The sequence below is a fragment of the Schistocerca piceifrons genome, chromosome 5 (genome assembly GCF_021461385.2).
Source record: "Schistocerca piceifrons isolate TAMUIC-IGC-003096 chromosome 5, iqSchPice1.1, whole genome shotgun sequence".
NCBI lineage: Eukaryota > Metazoa > Arthropoda > Insecta > Orthoptera > Acrididae > Schistocerca > Schistocerca piceifrons.
Window position 1 is genome coordinate 126,918,885 of NC_060142.1, and position 11,379 is coordinate 126,930,263.

Here is an 11,379-nt window from a genome sequence, read left to right on the forward strand (position 1 = left end):
CCTCGAATTGTAGTTTTAGAAACAGGTAACACAGGACAGGCAATAGTTATTACACATATACGAAAAACTGATTCACTAATGACATTCAATGGGCTCCCAGAATCTAAAACTGCAGTGGACTTATTCTTACCCACACATACTTCAATAACAGGATGTAAAAATGCGTCTACATTATTTTCCTTTTCGTCTAGCAAAATGTCTCTCATGTCTTCCAGGCGTACGTAGTGTAAAGTCGTAGTGTCATTATTCTCTGAACCGTCCATATTGCTGCCAGAAACCGAAGCTACAAGTCATTGTCGATTGCCTGCGTCACGTCTTCGCGGATCAATTTCTACGATTTGCACTTGTCTCTCGGAATTTCTGTCACGCGGAGGATGCCAATTAGGTCCCTCCTGTCTGTTAGATGTAAATTCTTGGTTGTGTCTGTTATAGAAATCTCTATTTTCCTGTCTATCTGAACGACTACTTCTTGTGTAATTTCGACTGTCACATCTGAAATTACTGTTAGATCTACTACCCTGGTTATTTCTGTTGTAAGAATTTCTATTATTGTATGAATAATTTCTGTCTTGATGATACCGATTACTGTTTCCGTATGATTGATCATTCCGGTAGGAATTACCGTTATTATGATTGTCTGTGTAATTTCTGTTAGAACGTCCGTTATTGTCATTAGGCTGGTATCTATTGTCCTGTCTGTTACGTCTGTCATTTTCAAAATTACCGCTATAACGTCCGTTCCGATCACTATCCCTTTTCTCTCAAAATCTATTGTAATTACTGTTACTGAAAAAATTACAAGAAGTTCCGTCGTCGTTGTCATACTCAAGTTCTTGTAACAATGTCTTAAAAGTCTCAATATCGTCTTTACATCTTCCGGCTAAAGCAATTTGCCTTATTGATTGTGGCAGCTTAGTTAAACAAATGCGAATTAATTCAGTCGGGCTATAAGGGTTGGACAGGAACTGATTCTTTCGAATCATGTCTTCAAAGTATTCTGCCGGCGTGCGGAACTCAAACTGTTTAAAATTACGCTGCATAATAAGACTATGTTTGACTCTGTCTTGCGTGTTTTCGGACCAATATGCCGATAGAAATGCATGATAAAAATCATTTAAATTATTACAATCTCTAATAAGTGCGCGCATCCGCGTCGCCGGTTCGTTTTCTAAATATCCACACATAAATTTCAGTTTGTGACTTAGTGGCCAATTTGGTGGAAGTGCGTACATAAATTTATCTAACCATGAACATGGATCTATGTCATTCTTAGAATTGCGAAAGACCTTAAATTTCCGAACAGTTAAGAAGTGTTTATAGTCAAAGTTTTCTCCTCGTGGCGACAAAGACCTACCGCGTCTGTCCCTGTCCCAATGTCGATTATTGTCAAGTTCGCGCACCTGGCGCTCTCTTGTTGCTTCTCGTAAATGAAATAAATTACTTTCTTCAAACCCCTCTGCTATCTGTGATTCTAAATTTCTTCTGCTGTCTTTTCCTACGATTTCGCCTTCAATTTGTTTGACTTGCTTCCCTAATGCCTCAAATTCCCTTTTAATGCGTTCATTAAATTTTCCCTGATTTTCAACATGTTTATTTATGTTCTGGTACTCTTCTGTTTCTGCAAATGGCAATGGAGCTGTATCATCTGAATCTCTGTCCCCATTTAAACTAAGACTTGTCAACTTATCTGCAATCTCCTCAACTCTTTCCGATAAGTCACCTAATTGTTCTTTCTGTTTATTTACGTCTTCTGTAAGTGTCGCGACTCGGGTTTCAGTATTGACACATTTAGTAGTTAATTGTTCACACTGTTGTGTTAAGTTATTTATTCTGTCATTTGGTACGGATTCCTCGATTCTCTCAAATATTTCTTCCTTATCGTGTGCACGTTGTAAATTTAACTCTCAAAATTTTTGTACTATCACGCGATCTCTTTCTTCCTGTTCTCTATCCTGTTCCTTTTGTCCGATTTCTATTGAAATTAATCTATTATTGTGAGCATTCAAAATCGGTTGTACTTCTTCTCTAATTTCGTTTTTTAATTCATCTTTCATGTTTTTGAAACATGTCCCTATTCGTGAATCTAACCGTGTTTCCATTGTTTCCATCTCTGTTTCTAAACGTGTTGCCACTGCTTTTAATTCAGATCCTAACCGTATTTCCATTTTTCCCATATCAGTTTTAATTGTTCCTATTTGTGAGTCTAACCGTGTTGCCAAAGTTCCCATCTCTGTTTTAAATTCAGATCGAAAATTTAATATTGCACTCATCAACTGCTCCATATTAACTTGTTCGAAATTCTTTTCGCCCCTAACATTTCCCGTAAAACTAACTTCCTTCGTCATAGCAGTAAAGCTATCTGTGTTCGATACTATCTCAGAATCTTCTGTCGTTAATCTCGTACTCTGAAAATTTTTTGATTGTGAAAAAATTTGAATTGGTTCCGGACTATTTTCCCGATTTATTAAATTGTTTTCAACTCCATTATTCATCATCCTGTTCTCCTGTGTTGGCGAGTTCGCCATGTTAACAATTTCGTCATTCTCACTATTCATCATTTTTGCCTTTTTCATCGATCGCGTGATCATTTACAAAACATACAAAACTCGTCACTATATGAAAATTACACACAATGACACTTTATCACCAACAATATCATTCACACGAAATGCTTCCCTCAAACACGATTAACGAACAATTGAAATCTTCATAATTGCACAAAATTGTCAAACCCGTATACAAGACAACAAAAATTAAATTCTGCAAAAAATACCATTAGAAGAATGACAATTACCAAATCTACACATGCAATATAGACTACAATTACTAAACTACAAATTACTACAACAATACTACTATTTTTACAATCAGAAGAATTCCAAGGGACGATCCGAAGCAGAGGTCGCCACGTGCATGGGGGCTTAATTAAATAGTATGCAAATAATTTTAATTTTTCGTCTCTGACTGTCCGATTACGCAGTCTCGTAACCGGTTGGCCCTGTCTGGTATTTGTACGCAATCTGACTGCATAGAACAACAACAAAGACTGGAACGAAATTTCCGTTAACACAATTAATTAATTAAGTCCCCAGCAACTATGAAAGCTACGAAACAACAAAACACAAGTGTAGCTGTTCTATGTGTGGAAGTGTGATTCAACATACACATCTGGCACGGTTCTTCCTTAATAATACCAGATATTTTAAACATCATTTATACTGAAGTAATTAAAAAAAACCAGAAATACTATAATTGCACATAGAAACCAGAAATACAGTCTAATACAAGAACACGAGCCAGATGCTTGGTTGACTGAACCTGTAACCAATAGGTATTATTGTTCAAGACATTGAAATAATACAAAAAAAGAGAATTTTTTTACCTTCATATATACTGACGAAAAGCACATTACAGCATCCCTAATCCAACAACATCTGGTGTCTAGCCCATCAAAACAATATGACAACATCTGAACAAGCACTCTCCATGGGAACCTCTCAACAACGACTCACCACTGCTACATCTCAACAAGCACTGCCCACCACGACTTCTCGACAAGAACTGCCAGTGGAGGCGGCTGAATAATACTCTTTGGCGCAATCTCTGGCGCTGTGGCTCAGTGTAGCCACCTTTCAACGTGGTTGTAGACTACGTGCATCTAACGGCAGTGGCATTTTTCAACAAGATAATGCGTCATGTCACAAGACCAGGAGATCGATGCAGTGGTTTGAGGACCACCGTGGCGAGTTCCAATTAATACTCTGCCCTCTCTCCCCTCCCCCCCCCCCCCCCCCCGCCCCACCAACTCGCCAGATATGAACCCAATCGAACACAGGGATGTGATTTTTACGTAGCGTCAGAGTTGATCGGCCCCCTCCCAGGAATTTACGGGAATTACGTGACGTGTGTGTGTGTGTGTGTGTGTGTGTGTGTGTGTGTGTGTGGCCCCATCTCTCTCTAGCGACCTACCAACACCTCATTGCTTCCCTGCCATGATGCGTCGCCACTGGTATCCGTGCCAAAGGTGGTGGAAATACCGGCTATTAGGCCGGTATTACACTATCAAATTTCTTTGTCCAATATTTGATCAAAGATGTGATCCAATATTCCGTCCAATATATTGGACAAAGATCTTTGACGTAGCGCTAGAAGGGGTATTACACTGTCATCAAATTTTTCGTCAAAGTTCAAGATGGCTGACAACAACTTGTTATTAACCGCAGTAGTTCTACGTACTCCAACTGCATTGTGTGCACATGCGGAAAAGAAGTGGGGGGAAAAAATGGAACCATACACACGAGGTTGACAGTCTTAAAAGTCCTGAGATTACAACTTGATAATAAATTCAGTTGGGAGGAGCACACCACAGAACTGCAGAAACGCCTTAACAAATCTGTACTTGCAATTCGAGTGTTAGCAGACATAGGCAACATAAAAATGAAAAAGCTTGCATACTTTCATTCCATAATGTCATATGGGATAATATTTTGGGGTAAATCTTGAAGTCAAACAAAAGTTTTCAAGGTCCAAAAGCGTGTAATACGTATTATTTGTGGAGTAAATTCACGGACCTCCTGCAGAAACCTCTTCAAAGAACTGGGTACTTCAGATTCTTGCATTGGTACTGGGGGAAAATAAGAAAGAAAATGAAATTGTTGGCGGGCCAGAAGTACAGTGAGACTGTCGTTTGGACGTACGAGATTTGCAGGTTAGCTTTTTTTGTTTTGTATTTCATGCCTAGATACTTCCGTAGAGATATTGTTGCATGTGGATCATTATATGTAATGATTATTACAATACATGCAACGATATGTTTGTACAGTTATCTAGGCATGAGAAACAAACAAAAAAAACTATAACTCTCGTAGGCCCAAATGACAGAGTCTCACTATACTTCCTGCTCGCAGGTTAACTACTGCCTCTCAGTATATTTACTTCTTAATAAAATTTGTCGTAAATAATATATCTCTTTTTCCAACAAACAACTCAGTTCATACATACAATACCAGGAACAAAAATGATCTGCACAAGGACTTAAAAACACTTACTTTAGTTCAAAAAGGGGTCCACTACTCAGGAACACTCATCTTCAATAATTTCCCAGGAAACATAAAAAATTTAGTTAGAAATAAAGATCAGTTTAAAAGGAGCCTGAAAGACTTACTACTGGCCAACTCCTTCTACTCCATTGGCGAAATTTTTAATAGAAACAAATGATGTATTGTATTTATTCATACTATTAGTATTTTTATTTCAGCTTTAAAAAAATCGACATGTTCCACATCCACGAGGATCTCCTCAGCACGGATCTATGGAACGAAAAACTAATCTAATCTGGGTGAAGCCGTGGGTTTTACGACGACACGATAAAAGCATTCAACAAAACTTGTTACGTGAGCTTACAGTGGAAGACGTCAAGTCGTACATCAATTACTTAAGAATGGATGAGCATACATTTCTGTATGTGCTCAATGAAGTGTATCCTCATATCACAAAGCACAATTTTCACTTAAGAACTGCTATATCTTCAGAAGACAGGCTCACTATAACACTCCGATTCCTTGCTACAGGAGAGGGTTATGTTAGGTTAGGTCTCCAATCTTCTTAATGTATTTTTGTATTCAGGGTGCCTCACGTTGTAAAGCGCCTCATAAGCTTCAGACATCTCTATTAATTCTGTAGTTGTCGGCACACACCAATTGTATTTACCGGCAATGGTTATAAAAACACTACAGACGACAGAACGCTGCAGCGATGCTAGCGCTCCGCGTGGTAACATTTCGCATTGCAGTGAACAGAAGACAAGCGATTTCTTTGATCAAATATACGGCCTCGGCCTAGATTTGATCAAATATTGGACGACATTTGTCGAAGATCCCTATTACACTATCAAAAATCTTTGACAAAGATATTGGACAAAGATATTGGACAAAGAAATTTGATAGTGTAATACCGGCCTTAGGTAGGTGGGCATAATGTTCTGGCTGATCAGTGTATGATTGCTCCGAGTATTCTGCCCTTTGATGGTGCATGTCGCTTGTGTGACACATGCTATCAAACGTACAGCAGAGCAAGTTAAGATTTTTATTCCCTAAACACTCTGTCTTCAGGCCACAAGTGACCCATCGGGGCCGTCCGACCGCCGTGTTATCTTCAGATGAGGATACGGATAGGAGGAGCGTGTGGTCAGCACACCGCTCTCCCGGTCGTTATGATGGTTTTCTGTGACCAGATCCGCTAGTATTCGGTCGAGTAGAACCTCAATTGGCATCACGAGGCTGAGTGCACCCCGAAAAAACGGCAACAGCGCATGGCAGCGTGGATGGTCACCCATCCAAGTGCCGGCCATACCCGACAGCGCTTAACTTCGGTGATCTGACGGGAACCGGTGTATCCACTGCGGCAAGGCCGTTGCCCCTTTTATTCGCCAAGATAAATAAATTAACCTTCACAGTAAAGAGAGTTTTTGTTAAGGCACCATCAAAGATGTAGACATTCAAAGATCAATTTGCAGATGCCTCTTGCCATCCGAACCTGTTGTTACCCCCTGGGGCAGACAAGAAGATAACTGAAAATCTGCCAGAGGACTCTGCTTTTTTAACGTCAGCAAAACAATTGCTCAAATATCCCTCAGTCCTACAGTACTTGACTTATACAGTATTAGAACCATCTAAACGTGTATGGCAAATATTATTTCGAATTAGAAGGTTCAAGGAGACCTATCTACGAGAACATTTCTTTACTGGAGGAAATTAAAAAGAAAATTAAGAAGCACTAGGTGAAGTGGGAGAAAATACAGACAAAAACAAAAGGTTTTTCAGAAGGACACAGCCTGAAGCACTTACGCGCAGCAGCATACTTACTTAGCGGAAAATCCAACTCCCCTAATTGCAGCATTCCTATCCATCATGTGCCGAAAGTGAAGTACGCCAGTGTAACATCCGTTGATGTGGAGCGTTCTTTTTCGGCATATAAATTAATACTGACTGACAAGCGCCATAGTTTTTCTCTGGAAAACTTACAAAAGGTCTTAGTTATTTACTGTGAAGCCAGCTATGATCTGAATGTTTGAAACCGCTGTTTTATCCGGTATGTATTGAGTATTCCACGAATTTCAATATATGTCTGTATATGAAGGTTTGGGATCAGTTTCAGCATTAAAGCAGTAAAATGTTGCTGTGTTGTGCAGCTGTGCACATTTCCATTTTCCTTGTTGTTAAATAATAATTTGCTCATATGTCAATATTGTTATTTTACCTTTACGTTTAGTTTTTCTGTATAACACTTTTTAGGGCCTGTTTTAGGTTTGATATAGTTTAAATGAGGTAATGAAAGAGCCTATTTTAGGCGCCTAAAATGCACTTTTACGACCTGAAAATCCGTGGTCAAAAAATAACACATGACGGACAAAACAAAGAAAACATAAGAAGCAGACTAGCAGTGCCAAAGAGGGCATTCCCGGCCAAAGAAGTCTAATAGTACGAAATATCGATCTTAATTAGAAAAAGGAAATTTCTGAGAAGTACCTTCGGAACATAGCATTGTATGTTAATGAATCATGGGCTGTGAAAAATTATAATAGAAGAGAAACTAAGCGTTAGAGGTTTGGTGCTATAAAAGAATATCGAAAATTAGGTGGCGGTACTCTACACTCTCTGCGAAGAAGTATAATGTGGAAAACACTGGCAAGAAGACAGGACAGTACGATGGGACATACATGAAGACATCTGGGAATATTTTAAATAGTACTAGAGGGAGCTGTATAGGTAAAAACATAGGGAAATGCAGTTATAGGAATATGTCGAGCAAATCGTAGAGGACGTAGGGTGCAAGTGCTGCTCTGTGGTGAAGAGGTCAGTTCATTACCAGTCGGAAGGTTGATGACTCAGAAGAAACCCGGACAAGTTCGAGTAAAACTCGCGTTCCGAGCATGCTGTACAAACTTAATTGTTTATATAGGTTAATAATAATTTCGTGTGCCTCAGTGGCCTGGTGCAATTCTTTCTGTTGGACGCCACTTCGGTGACTGTCTCTAAGCTACCCCAGTTATCCAATTGGAGAAAGGGGACCTACAGTCTAATGTACCATCAGAACCATATGTTGTTTCTGGAAACTTATCACATCTTTGAGAGATGCTAGGTTAAAGCAAAGTATAAAAAAATCCCTGATCCGACCGAGATGTGATCCCGTGATCTGTTTCGAGGTTCACGCTTCACTGGTAGACCCACCACAGGCAAAGGTGGACTGGACGACACGAACCACAATGCATACGTGAGAGATTTGGAACGGCATATTTATAACGAAAAAGCGTACACATTTCACCACATGGGAAAGCAGGACAGCAGACATAAATAACGTTCATGTCCGACACAGGTCTAACTCCCAACGTAAACGTCAATACCGGACTGTCAGTAAGGAATATGCCCTCCTGAGGCCCCTGATGCACATTTTTCACATGTTATTCATGGTGGCTACTTAACTGTTTTGGGAGTCCTTGGGAGATATTGCCCCTCTACTCTTTCAGCGTGGTTTTCAGTTGTTGCACGGTTCGAGGAGGGGGTGTCCGTAGAGAAACACGACTACCAAAAGCATCCCAGGCATGCTCTGTGGGGTTTTACGTCCAAAGAGTACCTAGGCCATTTCATACAATCAGTATCTTAAATTTCCAGTGTGTCTGACGCCTCAGCAGTTCTGTGTGGGTGTCCATTGTCGTCCATAAATAGAAAGTTGGGTGGTCCGTGTATGACCATTGGCACCCTTTCAGATAGCATTTTCACCTTCAGCATCGTTTTTTAATCGAGAGATGACCAGTTTCAAGCAATCCAACTGCTCGTCCCAGATTGTGAGCTATCAAATGATGTCTTGCAGACATATTGTCGTATGACACAGAAAGTCACACTAAATGGTTCCGTAACAACTTTCACCAAGCAGCATACTGTATGAAGCATCGAATGCATACGGAACGTTCTTCGACGCACTTCGCAGCAGTTAGCACGTCCCGGTCTCTAAATTTCCTTTTACTGTCATTGGCTGGGTATCCCGTAGCAACTGTCAGTTGTTCCATAGCAATTGTCGGTTGTTCCGTATCAATTGTCGATAGTTCCATATCAATAGTCAGTTGTTCTGTAGCAATTAGCAGTTCTTCCTTAGCAAGTGTCTGTTGTTCCATAGCAATTGTCAGCCTGTGTAGATATAGTTCATCTATAATTTCAAAATATATGACGTATGTGGCCGTACCTGTTGATTGCATTGACTTATAAGCTTCAATTTTTTACTCCACCCAGGTACTCTAGATCTTAGTACTTGTCATTGATACCTGGAGCCGTTCCTGAGGAGACGGGGTCTTAACAGCCGAACAGACAAAAAGAAAGACAGACAAACAACAATGCTGGTCTATAAGGGTTCCGTTTTTACTGATTGAGGTATGGAAACGTGCAAATATATCAAATGGTTCAAATGGCTCTAAGTACTACGGGACTTAACATCTGAGGTCATCAGTCCCCTAGACTTAGAACTACTTAAACCTAACTAACCTAAGGACACCACACACATCCATGTCCGAGGCAGGATTCGAAGCTGCGACCGTAGCAGCAGCGCGGTTCCGGACAAGAGCCTAGAACCCCTCGGCCACAGCGGCCGGCTTGAAAATAGAATGTCTTCGATATCAGTAGTGAGTTGAGTTTTGTTTGTGTCTAAGTAGTGGGATAGATGGGGAGTAATCAGGTGAACAGAAAGCATCACTCGTGTGAAACTTAGCTTGCTCATTTCTCACATGATGTAGTGAGAAATAAGGATGAAGGCCAACAGGCAGATTCCATATGTGTAGATTTCCATACGTTTTCTATACAGGGTGTTACAAAAAGGTACGGCCAAACGTTCAGGAAACATTCCTCACACACAAATAAAGAAAAGATGTTATGTGGACATGTGTCCGGAAACGCTTAATTTCCATGTTAGAGCTCATTTTAGTTTCGTTAGTATGTACTGTACTTCCTCGATTCACCGCCAGTTGGCCCAATTGAAGAAAGGTAATGTTGACTTCGGTGCTTGTGTTGACATGCGACTCATTGCTCTACAGTACTAGCATCAAACACATTTCAGTCGAAGTGTTCGTACGCTTCTCAACAACAGATTCGGTGACCGACGGATTGGTAGAGGCGGACCAATTCCATGGCCTCCACGCTCTCCTGACCTCAACCCTCTTGACTTTCATTTATGGGGGCATTTGAAAGCTCTTGTCCACGCAACCCCGGTACCAAATGTAGAGACTCTTCGTGCTCGTATTGTGGACGGCTGTGATACAATACGCCATTCTCTAGGGCTGCATCAGCGCATCAGGGATTCCATACGACGGAGGGTGGATGCATGTATCCTCGGCAACGGAGGACATTTTGAACATTTCCTGTAACAAAGTGTTTGACGTCACGCTGGTACGTTCTGTTGCTGTGTGTTTCCATTCCATGATTAATGTGATTTGAAGAGAAGTAATAAAATGAGCTCTAACATGGAAAGTAAGCGTTTTCGGACACATGTCCACATAACATATTTTCTTTCTTTGTGTGTGAGGAATGTTTCCTGAAAGTTTGGCCGTACTTTTTGTAACACCCTGTATACATAAATGATCTGCAGATAGGGTGAGCAGCAATCTCTGGATAAGTAGGAGAAACAAACCCGTAATTTTGGAATACGGTATCAGTAGTGCGTTGCTTGACACAGTCACACCGTCTGAGTATTTTGGCGTAACGATGCAAAGCGATATAAAACTGATCGAGGATGTAAGGATTGTGGTAGAATTGTTGACTTCGGTTTCTTAGCAGAACTTTGGGAAAATGTGGTTCATCTGTAAAGGAGCTCGCATATAGATCGGTATTGCGACCTATTTTTGAGTACTGCTCGAGTGTTTGGGATCTGCAGCAGGTCGGATTAAAGGAAGACATTGTGCCAATTCAGAGGCAGGCTGCTAGCTTTTTACCTGTAGGTTTGAGCAACACGCAGGTATTACGAAGATGCTTCGGGAACTCAAATGGGAAGCCTTGTATCGTAGGCGACGTTTTTTTTCTGGGAACAGTAGTGGGGAAATCCGAAGAACCGGTATTTGGAGCTCTCTACAGAGCGAGTCTATTGCCGCCAACGCACGTTTCGCGTAAGGACCGCGAAACTAAGAGAAATTAGGGCTCAAACGGAGGAAGATAGTCGTTTTCCCCTCGCTCTGTTTGCGAGTGGAACAGGAAAGGAAATGACTAAATGGCTCTGAGCACTACGGAACTTAATTTCTGAGGTCATCAGTCCCCTAGAACTTAGAACTACTTAAACCTAACTAACCTAAGGACATAACACACGTCCATGCCCGAGGCAGGATTCGAACCTGCGACCGTAGCG

General features: G+C 40.8%; 1 pseudogene; it reads right to left on the reverse strand.

Moving 5' to 3' along the window:
* Positions 1-6,298: 6,298 nt before the first annotated feature.
* LOC124799597 lies at positions 6,299-6,416 on the reverse strand (annotated as a pseudogene).
* Positions 6,417-11,379: the final 4,963 nt, after the last annotated feature.